Consider the following 16,956-nt stretch of genomic DNA (forward strand, 5'->3'; position numbering starts at 1 on the left):
ATGATTATTTACATATACAAAGTTATGCCATGTTAAAATTTCGATTGCATTGTACAAGTGTATACACATGATACTTATTCATGCCTTTGTATTATTTCATAGCCCTTTTTTGGTGCATTTATGGGCCCCAAAAAAGAGCCGCTTGCTGTTTGGCCTTTTTCACAGCTCCACACAAAAGATGGATACGTCTCCAGCCGTGTCGTACCCACGAAAGATTCGAGATCGTTGAAACATTTCACAAAAGAAATTTGTTCTTTAAAAAGTTTCATTAGCGTTTTGTGAAACTGTTTAGGTACACCTGATGTGCCTTTCTTCTTTCTGTGCATCCTTGACTTTGTCGGACATTGTAACCCACAGGAGGTTGAATGGGTACACAACTACTTGGAATAACTCAAAATTAAATGATACCGAGTAGGAACGCGTGAGGCACTTCTTACGAGACACAACTTTTATTTACGGTACTCAGTCAGTATATCTGTATATCTATCAGTATACATATATTCTGTTTGTGCACAAAAGTGGATGTATGTAAGTATCTATAATCTTGATCAGCATCAATAGCCGAGTCTATGTCTGTATGTCTATCTGTCCGTCTGTCTGTTTGTCCGTCTGTGCGTCCACCGTCTTGTTGAGCGCCTGGATCTCAGAGACTATAAAAGCTAAAGCCACCAAATTTTGCATCCAGATGGCTGTATGCTCACACTGTTACAAGTGTATTTTAAAATTTCGCACCGCCCCTCCGCTCTGCAAAGAGCGAAAATCTGCTGAATTCACAGACAGACATGGCTATATCGACTCGGCTAGGGGGTCGGAAACGTTTCCTGCCTTACATTTTTTCCCCACAAATACAATATACCCTATTTACTCTTCGAGTACCGGGTATAAAAAAACGCAACGCGGGTCAATGGCAACTATAGTTTCTTGGTTCAGTTATACAGATGTGCAACGTTTTTAGGGTTAATTGCGTCCAACTCAACTCACCTCGTCGAACCGCACAAGATGTTCATTCACATGACTCGTCAGTCCCAAAAAATGCGAGACAATTCAACAAATTAACAAAACAACAGAGTGCAGGCATGAGTAGAGGCAACGGGTCCTACAACAATTTTCACATGAGAAAATCGAAAACCATCAGCCATTAAGTTGGGAACCCTCCTCTATTATTTCGGACTTATCGAAATGCGCGGGTGTAGCCCAGCTGTCAGTTGTTTGTTAAGGAGGTTCCATATAAAGCTGCCCTAGGTAATGTAGATTCGAGTCTTTTTTTTCATCAGACCGTCAGGTTTGACCTCTTCCATCTAAACCCTTTCCAGGTATTATGTGTGTGTGTGTCTAATTTCATGACTGTAAGCAGAAAGGGAAAAAACAGAAAGGGTCGCGGAAGACAAACTTTTAATATGCATGTTCCTTCTCCAACATCAAGGGCCGGACCAAAAGTAATGAACCGGGAGCGAAATGTGATCCTCGCAACACAGGAAACAACAGCGAAGAAGACATGCTCTTTCTAAGTTGAACAACAAAGAGCATTCAATTAAATGGAATTGATATAAAGTTATTAAAATAATTGGGACTTTTACTAAATAGGTCTACAAAAATAATTATATATTTGTATGCAGTTAACATTAAGATAGCTTGAGAGAAGCGAAAATATTTTGAAATATGTATGTAGGTTTAAAGGTGAATTGAAAAAGTTTGTCCATAAAGCGATAAAAGAGTAAACAATGATTAATTTCTCCAGTTTTATTGACAGACAAAGATAACATACATGGAAGAAAGCATTGATTCTTGACTCCTAATCTATATTGAATCCTATCAAGGAAAACAGCGTCCATCAACCCCAACAAACTGTAGCATTGAACCCACACAACTCTTTCTCTCGCCTGAAGAGCATCTCTAACAACAATTGAAATCAATAGGACAAAAAAACGAGTAGGGACGTTTGTCAGACGCTACGTATGCGTCACAACTTTTATACCCAACTACACAACTTTTAGCCTGCCCCCTCTCCGAGGCAGAGTGTGGAATGAGAGTATGAGCAAAAAATAAGCAAAGCTGTCAGAAGGGGTGGAGGCTAGCCACTGCAAAGGAATTTCGACATTCTGGCTATAAAAATTATCCAATCTGATCCCAATTCGGTGATCTTATAGATATGGCTATTGTCTATGGAATTTAACTTTTCACTTATCTTGGCTGTGGGAGATGTTCGGCCTTTGTGAATGCGGGTCGAAATTTTGAAATACACTTGTAACAGTGTGATATCACATAAGTCGTCTGTTGATGCTGATCAAGAATACAATTATTTTGAGGGGTCGGAAAAGTAAGCAAACTTTTAACTGTGCGTTACATACATTAACTTTCGTGCACAAATACAATACCCTATTTACTCTACGAGTACAGGGTATAAAAAGAAACAAATCCGAGGGCAGCAAATAGCGATAAAGAAAACTCATAAAAACCTTTAATGATGTCACAAAACGTAATAAAAATGCAATAAAATGTCCAAATTATTGAATTTACGATACGAAACAAGTTTGACAGAAGCAACGAAATAACAATAAGCATAGTCCCGGGAACAGCCTTTCTACAAGTGGAGGAGGTGAAGAACAGCTGCAACTCTTTGACAGAGACTCGAAAGAATTTCGGGATGTTCCGTTGTTGTTGCGGATGATACGTATTTGGTTTTTTATACCCGGTACTCGAAGAGTAAATAGGGTATATTGTATTTGTGCACATAACGGTTGTATCTAACGCACAGAAGGAAACGTTTCCGACCCCATAAAGTATATATATTCTTGATCAGCATCAATAGCCGAGTCGATTGAGCCATGTCTGTCTGTCCGTCTGTCCGTTCGTCCGTCCGTCCGTCTGTCCGTCCGTCCGTCCTGATGAGCGCCTAGTACTCAGAGACTATAAGAGCTAGAGCCACCAAATTTTGCATCCATACTTCTGTATGCTCACACTGTTACAAGTGTATTTCAAAAATGAGCCATGCCCCCTTCCGTCTCCGCAAAAGAGCGAAAACCTCCCAAATCTACCATTTTGAAGATAGCAGAAAACTAAAAACGCCATTCCGTAGGGAATGACAATATCTATCAGATCACCAAATTGGGATACGATTGGATCATTATTATAGCCACAATGAAGAAATTAATTTGCAGTGGCCAAACCCACCCCGTCCCGCAGCATTCACACTCTGCTTCGCGCTGTTTATGGCCTCTGCCCCTGACACTTCTCTGCCTCTGCCTCTGTGTGTCTATAGGGGAGGGTGGCGAGCTAAAGGAGCGTGTTGGCTTGAGCAGTGTTGTTAATGTAGATGACAGATGAAGAAAAAAATGTTAAATTTGACAAATAGCCGCTAAAGTGCAGATGTAGTACTGAGTGCCGGGTATAAAAGTTGTGACGCGTAAGAAGCGTCTCACACGTCCCTTCTCTTTTTTTTTGTGTGCGCTGTTGCGTTGAATGCCATGTACGAGTTGCTCTTATCCGTGTGATGCCTCAAGGCTTCGCGAACTGTGAACTACTTTACCATAACATAAAATAACATATCCCCCATTTTAATATATTTCGAGTCGACCTTTTTTTTTTAGCTTACTCGTGGAGCCAATACGAAGCTATTGATTTTAATTACATCAAATTGAATTTTCAATGCTTAGTCTCTCTCCTCTGGCAAACCTTGGGATAGGGTCTAGCTGCGTGTTTTGAATAATAGACAACATTCGACCACAAAAGCAATAAGGTTAACATATTCCTTGAGCAAAATGTCTCGCAAGGAGCAGACTCCTTGACTTTCTTCCCCATTATTTTTCAGTTCGATCGTCATTCTTTCTTGTCGTCATCTTGGCCATGGGATTCGAGACTCAGCTCCATACATGTTTATCCCCATGCAGGTATGTACAGGCATACTAATTAGATCAGCTTAGTGAGGGGGAAGGGTTTGGTTCTGATCGTTGTCAATTAGGCGATTTGATTCAATTGAGGGGGACAATAAAGTAAAAGTCTTTATGGTAACCATGAACCAAATTTTAAGAATTCCATTTGGAAAATTCAGAGATAGCGATGGTGTTCGCAGGATCATACAATTCACTGGCCCAATTTTAATACAGGAAATGGTACACTCTGTTGTCACATGTATCTCGATGCCTTTCTCTGATATAAACTCATTACCTGTAATCATAAATGACAATAATCACTCACAATTGTAATAGTTTTTCTTTCAGCTCAGAAAGATTTTATGTCTATCAGATAATTTAAGTGGATGACTCAAGTTAAATGTATATCAGTCACATAATCCTCATCTTCCTCATCTAATAATGGAGAGATTTAGTTTAAATTTGTATTTAGTTGTTCGTATTTGCCAAGAGAATGTTTATACAAAAGAACATGTTGGAAAAACTAACTCCCGAATCGAGTTTTCTCAAATTTTGTTCAGTTGTTCGTATTTACCAGGAAAAGAGTTTTACGAAAGTCCATTTTGGGAAGTCCCACCAGTTATCCCGGAAAAAGTGACTTTTTGTTTTTTTTGTATGGAAAACATTTTTGCCGTAGAATAGTAGTAGAATAGTAATAGAATAGTAGACGAGGCAATTGTCATAGTCGAAGATTATTTCTAAGCTCGAAATATTATTCATCAACATGCCGGTTGTTAGACGATCAAACCTTGGATCTACACGTCTTTAAGTAGGTAATCGAAATGTCCTTCATAACACTACCCGACAAATGTTCAGATAACTTTTTTTGAAGAATTTAAAAAAATTCGGTAAATTTTTTTTAAGGTTTTTTAAGTATCGTAGATTTGGTTGTAAAGAACTTTGTTTATATGAAAAGCTGATTGATGAAGCTAAAAATTGGACCTAAACACTTTGTGGTTTTAGCGTACCGTCTGGGTATTTTTTACGAAATGTTGACTTTAAAAACTGGGAAGAAGTCGAAAAACTAATTGTTTATGACTGTGCATTTATTTGGCTTCGTTTAATTTATTGCTCATCAAAACCTATGAAGAGAGAAAAGTTCGATTATGTCGTGTAGTGTAATCTAACGCCAAACGAACGTGCAGACGGAAATGAATATTGTGCCCATATTGCACAGGGTCGTGCTGCACAATTTAAATTCGACCATTAGACTTCAATCGTTTTCGAACACTATTGCCCAATAGCATACGAAGATTTTTACAGCATCTTCTCATATCTTGCGCTCGTAAAGAGGTAAAATTGCCCGTTTTGACTCATCCGCCAGAACAATGGCTCTCCATGGATTCTCCATGGAAATACAATACAACTAAAACATTTCCTAGCGAATACACAAAAATATAACAAATTATTTCAAATTATGTCATTTGGACCCGAACTTATTGATCAACCCGGCTACAATCTGAGTAAGGTAATGTCGTCAAAGTGAACAATTCTCATTTTTATTTTTTTCGAAACGGGTTTAAAGCATTCAGATTCAAGTGAAAATTCACCATCGAGATCATAAGTTCCTTCAGAACTGTTTCGATGCTGTCACAGCAACAGATCTAGATAGGCGTTGTTCAATTTTTACTGCGACTAAACGGGAAATGAGACACCAATTGCAAAACCTTCTGCATGAGCATAATACAAAGCATTCTGATGACAACAAAATTATTATTAGAGCAGAAAAAAGACCAGCTGGACACCATGCAAGTCACTCTAATGCTCAATGTAGAAGGTGGGATCGATCATAATCATTTTCCGAAATCTGAATCTTCCGAAACTGTGCAAAGGTACGCGGTTGTCCGTTATGGAATTGATTGATCTTATCCCACGCATTCCGATTATTCCATATAATCTTCCATTCCAATTCAAGAGGATTCAAATCCCCTTCCGATAGGCTTCGGCGATGACAATCAGTAAATCGCAAGGTCAATTTTTCTAAGTCTGTGGGACTAGTCTCGAATTTCCCAGTTTTTCGTACGGTCAGCTGTACGTTGCCCGTTGGCGTGTTGTGAAACCGAAAAATATTGTTTATCATCTCGCTCTCAATTGATTTTGATTCAATTCAAATATATATTATTTAAATTTGAACTATTTTTGTGTTATCAATCTGGAGTTTATCTGAAGGAGTTAAATTGGGGCGAGAAAAAATTCGCCGGGTCCTCTATTACGATATAAAAACAAAGCTAATCATTTTGTAGTAGATCATTTGGTGATCGTTCCTAACACTTCGACTTCGACTTCGACCACAATTCTTTCACTCTTCTCGAACCGCGGTCACCTATCCCCGATTCTAATCCAATTAAATTCATCTTTGCGCTATATTCGTGTTCCTCCAGCACATGCAGAAATCGTCAACCACAAATTAACTTAAAAACTTACAACAAAAATTAACAACACAAAGAAAGCAAGCAACAAATAACACGTTCACTCTATAAGTAAAATGCCGCCGCCTGCTGTTGTTGGCTTCTGATACTGGTGCTGAGACTAAAACTGAAGCTGATGGTAATCATGATATATGAACGGGGCTAACATTTATGTACCACATATGTCAACTGTATGTATGTATAAAAACAAAAAATAATTGTTTAGGTTTGTTGCGTTTTTTTGTGCCTGTAAGTCCGACCCGGAACTGACCAGCCAACGCAAAAGAGTTTTGTACACCGAATCGGATGCACGTGACGCACAGAAGGAAACGTTTAATATAAACCATAAACCATAGATGTATTATTGATCCTCATCAATATCCTAGTTTGTCTGTCTGCGTGTCCATCTGGTTTGTCGCCTAGTCTCCGAGAATTTAAGAGCTAGAGTAACACAATCTAGCATCCAGACTGCTGTGATATCACACTGATATTTGTATTTAAAAATTGTTACATGGCTGTTCTGCCACTACAAAGGATGAACATCTGTGGCATCTGTGGCGAATGAGAGAAAACAAAGTGCGCAGTTCCTTAAAGAATGGCCATATCTATTAGATTCCTGAATTATGATTAGATGGGATCATTATAATAGGCATGGCGAAATTCAATTGCAGTTTCTATCCCAGAATCCCTCCAGCAATGCTTCTGATGGCTCATTCTTTCTCGCTCGCAAACTTTGCCTCGCGCGGAGTTAAAAGGTCGTGTTGGTGTGGAGATAAAAGTAGATGTAGATGTAGATGACGGATGTAAAGTAAACTATTTTTATACCCTGTACTCGAAGAGTAAATATGGTATATTGTATTTGTGCGAATAACGGTTGAATGTAACGCACAGAAGGAAACGTTTCCGACCCCATAAAGTATATACATATATTCTTGATCAGCATCAATAGACGAGTCGATAGCGCCATGTCTGTCTGTCCGTCTTGTTTGTCGGCTAGTTCTCAGAGACTATAAGAGCTAGAGCCACCAAATTTTGCATCCAGACTGCTGTATGCTCACACTGAAACCAGTGTATTTAAAAAATTAGACCCTGCAGTGTGTGTCTATAGGGGAGGGTGGCGAGCTAAAGGAGCGTGTTGGCTTGAGCAGTGTTGTTGATGTAGATGACAGATGAAGAAAAAATGTAAAATTTGACAAATAACCGCTAAAGTGCAGATGTAGTACTGAGTGCCGGGTATAAAAGTTGTGACGCGTAAGAAGCGTCTCACACGTCCCTTCTCGTTAAGCTTAAAGTTGTTTCAATTGGTGTTGGATGGTTGTCCGTTTTATTTTGCATCATTCCAATTGTTTGCTTTTTGGACTAAACAAACAAACGTTGGAAGTAAATTATTGTAGGGTTGAAATCCATGCCACAACCATTTTCCACTTGGGCAGCCACAAATACAAGAACAGATATACCCATATGACTGCATTCACGTGCACGTATGTATACGAAAACTAAAAAGCTGGCGCACATTAATAATCTTGTTGAACCCGGCAATTTCGACCCTATAATCAACGAGTGAAACGCATATGCACATATAGACAGAAAGACGGACGGGCAGGAGGAGGCCAAGTTGGAGTCGAGACTCGTTTGGTTGGTTGGCTGCCTGACTGCTTAGCTGGTTGAGTCTTTTTGGCCTGGTACACGCCTCCGGGCACCGCCTGCTCATTCCATTGTCTTGTTGCCTGCTCATTTCTTGCTCATGTTCGCTGTCCCAAAATGAAACCGAAAACAGGCGAACAGCGATCGTCAAACTCTGCCGCAGAAAATTAAACGCGCATATGCAGCTGACACTTGGAATCGGACCTAGAGACCTAGACTAACAGTGGAACTCTACTCGGATTGGATCCCGGAGTCTAAACGAAACGCAGTCATCCCTAACTCTCTGCCCCTACCCTGCACCAACATGAGAAACCGTAGCCATGGAGCGAAGCTTCCGCAGCCAGCGTTGCTCATTCTGGCATTCTCTTGACTAAACTAGCATGTGGATAATTGTTTCCTGGACACGCGGCAACCCGATCCACAAGCAAGGGCCCGGCCCAGAGCCGAACCTGAAGCTGAGACGGGAATGTCGGCTGCTCCGCCAGCGTTTTCCTCTGCAACACATAAATTCAACAGTAAACATATAAATTTAGCTAAGTGTTCGTGCAGAGAGAGAAAGCTCAATGTGGCTAAGAGAATCTAATTGGTTGACATATGATATGATTTTATGATAAAACAAACTCGAGCATTAAGACTCCAATGAAGTTCCTAATATTTGTGAAAATCCCAGAGAAATTAAACACAGCCATCAGTTTCTCCCAGTGTACAAAACTCTATAATTGACTGTACGTCATATATTGTTTATTTTATGTAAGCAGTACATACATACATATGTATGTATGTACATATGTAGGTTTTTTCGGGATTGTTTAGAACAAAAATTATGCAATTATGATAATTGCCCAGTGAAGCAGTAGGGCCAATTATGAAAACATTACTATGTTTATATCTACCAGATTTTTGATCATGGAAGCCCAAAGGCTTTTGTTGGCACGCCATGTCTTTTAATGTAAGATAACGTTAATTTCCCTTCCTCTGTAGATAGATGATTAAGAGCGAAGCTATGCTTATCATTGCTCAAGAATTGTTCAAATTATTCAAAACAGCTGAGTGTAAATAATGCTATTTAAAGGCCTCGGTTGGCTTTTTATTGGTGCCCTCTTAAATGCCGATAACCTTTTTATGCGCTTGCCTGGCAACCATAAAAGTAAAAGAGATGCCACTGCAGTAAAGATGGAAACTCAAATGCATTGAATTTAATTCTTCAATTTTCTTTTTTTTCTTCTTTTTAGTTGGGAAACTGCTGGACAAACGCTGTGATTGACGCCATGAAAACTAATTTTATTGTTTCATAAGGTTCAGTTGGGTTCTGTTCGGTTGAGTCGCACATTTCAATTACATGGCCCGAAAAAATCTCTGAGTCGTTACTTTAATTAAAAGTGTAAAGCCAGTCATCGGTTTTCACTGGCTCAACGAGGGGATTGGATAGCAATGGCTCGGTAAAGTGGAGTATGAGGACTCGTACGCTCCATGTTCCATTATTGGATTTTTCTCTCATGTTTTACAATGCGTGCCCCGACGGTCGGTGCTTTGTAATGCACCGTCTTCTATTGCAAATGCATTTTGCTTTTTTAGTGCATGCTAATTGGCAGCTTCGATAATGCAGGGGGAGTGAGGTCCGACCATGCTTTGCATAAGCCGTTAGCCGTCATCCAAGCAATTTTCACGATTCCTACGACACTATCTAAATATATGGCAGCTACAACTATCACATACTCGTAACTACGTATACATATAGTACGAGTGTGCAAGTTAAAACCTTCAAGTGCCTACGTTTTATTGTGAAATCGAGCACACGAGAACACAAGAGAGCAGAGAGAGCCACTAAAGCTTAGCTCATGAAAGGATGAGAAGACTGTGATGTTCTCGTTTGCGGCTTGTTCGGATTGTTGTGCTATTCGTTTGGCACATTTACAACTCTTTTTCGTTGTATTAGATCAGGGCTCGGCACCCATACAATTAACGAGCCGTTTTTGCGTTTGTGTGTGAAGACGCACGCAAAACGGAACATTGGTATTGGTACGAATCACTGTAGTACGAGTGTACGTGAGGGCAGCGCAGCAGCAGCGCATTTTTCCGCACCCCAGGGATAGGGCCTTGCCGAGCCCTGGATTAGATTGTTAATATTTTATTCATTTGTGATACGCTTTACGATGCGATTGAGAGAAAGTATTAGGAATAGCTTTGTTACCGGCTTATGTTATTAGCTTTATGTACATATGTATGTTTCGATCTTGCCTCTAATTTGTACAAATTATGATTTAATCGATTTTCAATGTCCTGCCACGCGCTCGTTATATTTACCCAGCTATTGATGCTAATCAACATGCAAATGCACATACATACATATGTACATATGTACATACATGTACTTATACATATGTATAGCTGCGGCGTTTAAAATATCACCATGAATATAATTGTTTTCTGTGAGATATTTTTTTTTAAAACAGTGGTTCTAATGATGGCTTTTAAAACTATTATATCAACTTTGAGGCTTAATTCAACTTATCCGAAAGAAATGGTATGCTTTGATGGCTTAACTTGGAAATATTTGGAAGGAAAAGGAAATTATTCCGGTACTTGGGCGGCAACAAAAATAGCACCAATTTCAAAAAACTTCAAATTTTTAAGAAAATTTCCCAATTTTTATTACTATAGTTTACTTTAATTGTATTCAAAGGTTAATAATTTGTTTTAAAACTTTTGGCAACAAAAAAAAGGACTCAGAGTCCTGTCATAAAATGTAACCTTATGTTCGTGTCTTTCCTGGGGGATTCATCTCCACAAATCTGGCAGGACCCCAAAATTTCAAGCTTTTTCTTTGAATTCGTATTAGAAACAGATTCCTAAACTGTTCTCCAAAGATTTTCCATTTGGTTCATATCTGGGGACTGAGCAAGAGAAAACTTTGCATGAAAGTCACTGTTTTAAAACCCCTTAGAGCTCTCTAACTGGTCTGTTTTGGGTCATTTCCCTGATGAATAGACACAAATCAACGGCATTTTCTATTGCATATAAGGCAGCATTATTGTTTTATTATATGATAACAAAGCCACGTTGATTCATCATCGATTCCAGCACGGGTACTAAACCACCTCCATAATACGGAAAGGCATGCGCATACCATGATTCTTGTGTCAGCATGATGATTAGATATAAATATGTGTCAAAGTGTTGTGTTTTTCATTTGGTAGTCGTTTTACATAAGATCAAAAGTTACTGCATCAAAAAAAAAAAAAAAAATTTGGCTCCGGATCACAGGATCTATATCCATATTTATTTGGGACAACTCCAGTGTTTTTTCTACCTTGTATTTACTTTGCCCCATGGTGCCCTTGCTAAACTGGATTTTTCCGCAGACTTCGAAAACTTAACTTATATTCTTTTAAGCTAAATATAGCTTTGCTTATCTTTGGAAATTTTTTAAGATCCGTTTTAAGCTCTGTGGCCGGCTTTAAAGGACCCCTCATGCACTCAGAAGCCAGCATTTTCAACCGAAAAGTGGATATTGCGCCAATTCTTTCACGAGTTTCTTGTTGGATACATGTTTTAAAGCATTACGAATCATTTTAGATGAGGAACCTACTATTTTCCGCACAAAAGGATAGCTTTCTTCTTATGGAGTTAAAGTTTTGATCCTTTGGCTTTTTTTTCTTCCCTAAAGTGCTTTCGACTACCCATAAAAACTAATATTTTGTAACTGTCTGTTTACAAACGACTTAAGCTACCGGATATTATATCAATTAAAAACATAATATATCAAAAAGCTCGGAAAAGTAAAAGTTTGTATGATATGCAAATTTTGGTGCTATTTTTCTTGCCGTTCAATTTCGCTTATTTTCGAAAAATAGCATAAATAATTGAGAGCCGCCAAAGTTGTAAGAGTAAGGACACTTCTCTCAGATAGGAGACATCTCAACCTACTTTATATTACTTCAAAGTGCAAAAAATGTTGTATAGAACAACTAAGCAAAGCACTAAGCACTAAGCACTAGTGATAGAACCCATTTTGTGGGTTCCACGCGGTTCTATTGTTTTCGCAGCAACTGTACATAAGTAAATGTGTACTTATATATATTTATTGGAAAAGGAATTTTTCTTCACGATGTTACATATGCATGTATCTCATATTCTTTGTGGAGAGTTACTTATAAATAAAATTCAATTAAGTGTGGGGAACAGATTCTCTTGAATCGCGCAAGTGGTTGTGTTGAATAGAGTTACGTCATCTTCAGCCATTATCGTTATTGGTTAATCAACGCTGGACGTTAAACAAAAATTATCTCTTCTTACGGAATTGTAAATTGAATAACACTTTGTTGGCGGTGGTTCGCCGAGAAGAGTCTGCGACCACGTAGTTCGATTTTCACTGGAATCGTAAATTAATTTTTTCAGTACATCTCCCAGCCTCTAGTTGGCCATACAAAGTAGTTTCTCTATGAGAGTATGTTTTTTGGCCGCTGAGAGTCTGGCGTATAAACCATCAGATTTCGATATAATCGTAAATTTTCGCCAAGAACACAAGGAGGCACGTCTAAGCGGACCCCGCTTAAACACACACATACTTACATAGGCGCAAACAAAAACGAGAGAGGCACTCCCCAAATGCCTGCAGGGAGAAATCCCAAGCGGGAGAAGGCAGCGGCCCAAAGGCCTGGCCCGATCCGCTCAGACGCAGAAAAGACCTGCACGGCAAAAGACGCGGGTACGAATCCGGGTGGATCCCATCCCAAACCTGGGATGGGTGGAAAGTCAACACCCAAAACTGATACCATGGTAGGGCAGCTAAGCAATATTGCGGCTGCCCAACCTTCCGGTGAAGCGACGGGTGAGGACTTGCCATCTACCAGCGTCCAAGCCAAAAAGTATAGCTATGCCGAAAAGAGAAGTGCTGGGCACATACTCCGTCGGCAGAACGCCAGCCAAGAAGTCAGTCCGACAGCAGACTGGCGGAAAAAAGTAGAATGGGCCTCGACGGTGTTGCCCAACTTCAGTGTGGAGCCACAGAAGGTGGCCGCACAACAGAAGAGGCAACGCTCTCAAGAGACGCCCGGACCTGCCGCGAAGCGATCCAGGATTCTACCTAACGTATCCTTCGCGCAGATTGCCAAGGAGAGGACGCTGATAGGCGTTCTCGATAAAGGCAGCGCGGAGGGGAAAATACCCAGAAGCCAATGGAAGTGGGTGGAAGCGGCACTGGCCGACCGCTGCTTCGAGCTTCTAGAGAAGGATCCCGGGCCACCCCCAGGACATGGGATGGTTCCAGGGAAATATAAAAGTGGTAGCCTGCGAGGATGAGCGCTCCGTGAAGCTATACAAAGCTGCGGTGGCGCAAATCGGTGAGGTCTACGCAGGGGCGAAGCTCGTCGCTGTAGACTGGAGCGAGGTGCCAAGTAGGCCCAGAGCCCGTATATGGGTACCGGCCACTTTCAAGGAGCCCGAGCGGATCCTAACGATGTTGCAGAGATGCAACCCCACACTGCCAACCTCAGACTGGAAGGTGGCTAAAGTGGAGGCATCAAAGGGCCCCACAAACCAGGCGGTAGTGATCCTGAACAAGGAATCGCTAGCCCCGATCGAGGCAGCCAGGGGAGAGCTCAACTTCGGGTTCAGCTCGGTGACCATGAAGGTCTACAAGTCGGATGCAGCGGCCGAGGCGCGTTCTGCCAACAAACCAGTTGAGCAGGACGTTGCCTCGGAGATCGAGGCACCGGAAGTAGACCCGGAGCCGGAGCCGGCCCTAGAGAGCTACTCCTCGGAGACGGAGCTGCTGCTCGATTTTGAGGCGATGTGTCGGGACGACATCCTCGACGACTCAGACGCCGATATAACAGTGGTGGAGAATGTTTCTAATGAAGTCTCTGAGGCTTCTGCAGATAAATCTCCACCACTGTAAAGCAGCATCCGCTGCTCTTATACTCCGCTTAGTCGCGAGCGGAGGAGACATAGTCCTAATCCAAGAGCCCTGGGTGGTAGGAGGCAGGGTCTGTGGATTAGCGACAAAGGACTACAACCTAATTGTAGCCCAAACGGAAGGTAAAATAAGAACCTGCATATTAGCAAGAAAGCACTTAAATATCTTTCTGCTCCACAACTTTAGCAACGGCGACAACACGGCGGCCAGCCTAGAGCTACAAGGGACACGCCTGAACCTGGTGTCGTCCTACATGGCTCATGAGGAAAGCGATCCTCCCAGTGACCTCGTTCGCAAGATTGTCAGCGATAGCGAGAGGTCGGACACAAGCCTACTAATAGGCTGCGATGCCAACGCTCACCACACCCAATGGGGGAGCTCGGATACAAATGTAAGGGGTGAGTCACTTTTTAGCTTCATCCTTAACTCCAACCTATTTATTGGAAATCGGGGTAATGACCCCACTTTCATTATAAAAAACCGCCAAGAGGTTATTGACCTCACTCTGTTATCTCACAAACTGTTAGACACTATAAAAAGTTGGAGAGTCCTAGAGGACCACTCCTTCTCCGACCACAGGTACATCGAGACAACCCTATCGCTCGAAAGCACCATACCCACTAGCTATGTAAACCCAAGAAAAACCAACTGGGATACGTATAGCGCAAAAATGGAGGAATTACTCCCCCCCCTAGCCCCAAAATGCCCGGATACACAAGACGATCTTAATCGTCTTGTGGACAATTTCACGGAAGCTTGCAATAAGGCCTTCATGGCAGCTTGCCCCTCGACCAAACCAAGAGGGAAAAAGAAACCCCCCTGGTGGTCTAAACATATAGATACCCTCCGAAAAGACTGCAGGACTCTCTTTAACAGAGCCAAAAGCAGCAGCGAGGTAGCGCACTGGGAAAATTACAAAAGTAAGCTAACCCTATACAAAAAAGAAACAAGGAGAGCAAAAAGGGCCTCTTGGCATAAATTTTGCTCGAAATTGAGGACACGTCAGAAGCCGCAAGGCTACGCAAGGTCCTGTCAAAAACATCCCCCTCGGTGGGATATCTCAAGAGAACTGATGGTACGTGGACAAACTCTAGCGAGGACTCCCTACACATTCTTCTCGAAACTCACTTTCCTGGGTGTACGACCATCGAGCCGGCAGACACCCCAAGTGAAGGCCCGGAAACCTCGATGGGGCACATCCTCACAAAACGGAATATAAGCTGGGCAGTAAACAGCTTTAAATCCTACAAATCGCCTGGCCCGGACCAAGTCATTCCGGCTCAGCTACAAAAAGCCGGGGACGTGGCCATCAACTGGCTGCAAAGTATCTTCAGGAAGATACTGACAGTGGGAAAAAATCCCCGCGCTTGGCTAAAGGCTAAAATAGTCTTTATACCCAAGGCAGGAAAACCCTCTCACACAAACCCCAAAAGACTTCAGACCAATAAGTCTATCGTCCTTCCTTCTTAAAACCTTTGAAAGACTAGTCGGGCTGCAGCTGAGGAAAACCATTAAACCTCAGTGGCTGTCAGGCGCTCAACATGCCTACCGAAAAGGGAAATCCACGGAAACGGCACTCCATGAAGTAATCTCGGCGGTAGAGAAATCTCTTCACGTCAAAGAATACTCCCTAATCGCTTTCCTAGACATTGAGGGAGCTTTTAACAACGTCATACCGGGAGCCATCACAGAGGCACTGACTGACCTGGGGGTGGATCGTCACTTGGTGATGCTCATAGATCAATTGCTCACATGCAGGACAGTGACATCAACAATGGGATCGTCCACTCAGTCAAGGTATGTCAACAGAGGCACCCCGCAAGGCGGTGTCCTGTCTCCCCTTCTATGGAACATAGCCGTCAATAAGATCTTGTGTGACTTGGAAGGGAGGGCTGCAAGGTGGTAGCATACGCGGACGACGTTGCCATTATCTTCTCGGGAAAATTCCCTCAAACACTCTGCGAACTAATGACCGCAAAGCTCGCACGATTGTCAGAATGGACAAAGTCGCGTGGACTGGGAATTAATCCCTCTAAAACGGAACTTGTGTTGTTTACAAACAAATACAAAATCCCGCCCCTCAACCCCAATACTAAACGGATGCAGGCTCTCCTTCAGCGACAGTGCCAGTTACTTAGGGTTGGTAATTGATAAAAAAGCTCAGCTGGAACCTAAGCATCAAAGACAGAGTGAAGAAGGCTACGATAGCCCTCTACACTTTGCAAGAAGGCCATTGGGCTAAAATGGGGCATGAACCCAAGAATAGTCCAATGGATCTACCTAGCAATAGTTAGACCAATACTGCTCTACGGAGTCATAGTGTGGTGGACTGCCCTATCGAAGGGGACCATCACAAAACAACTAAGCAAGGTGCAGCGAACTGCAGCCTTAAGCATCAGTGGAGCTCTGAGCACAACGCCAACGGATGCGCTAAATGCTATACTTTGCCTGCAGAGCCCTGACCTTGCAGGTAAGGAGCAGGCAGAAATGGCAGCAATCCGTCTCAGAGACTCCGACCAATGGGTGTCACATCGCACCGGCCATGCATCCATCCTAAATGGAAACAACATCGTCCCTGCAAAACGGACTACTGCGTTCCGAGGGAGTATACAGATACCCCTTTGAGACAATCATCCCTCACAGAAACGACTGGCTTGAGGGACCGCCTGGTCCAAAGGAAGCCATTCAAATTTTTACTGATGGCTCAAAGCTTGACAACAAGGTCGGAGGAGGAATATACTCCGAACTGCTGAATATAAGCTACTCCTTCAGGCTCCCGGATCACTGCAGTGTCTTCCAAGCGGAGGTCATAGCGATCAAGGAAGCTCTGAGCTGTCTTCAGGAACTAACCCCTGAAGCGACTTACATAAACATCTACAGTGATAGCCAAGCTGCAATCAAATCATTGAATGCGATAACGACAAGCTCGGCCACAGTTGCGAACTGTCGCAAATCTCTTCACGAGATGGCTTATCAGTTCGTCATCAGCCTAATATGGGTCCCGGGCCACCAGGACATTGAAGGCAACTGTATAGCAGATGAGCTGGCCAGAGCTGGAACAACAATCCCCCTTCTCAAT

This window comes from Drosophila subobscura, chromosome J (assembly GCF_008121235.1).
Source record: "Drosophila subobscura isolate 14011-0131.10 chromosome J, UCBerk_Dsub_1.0, whole genome shotgun sequence".
Taxonomy (NCBI): Eukaryota; Metazoa; Arthropoda; class Insecta; order Diptera; family Drosophilidae; genus Drosophila; species Drosophila subobscura.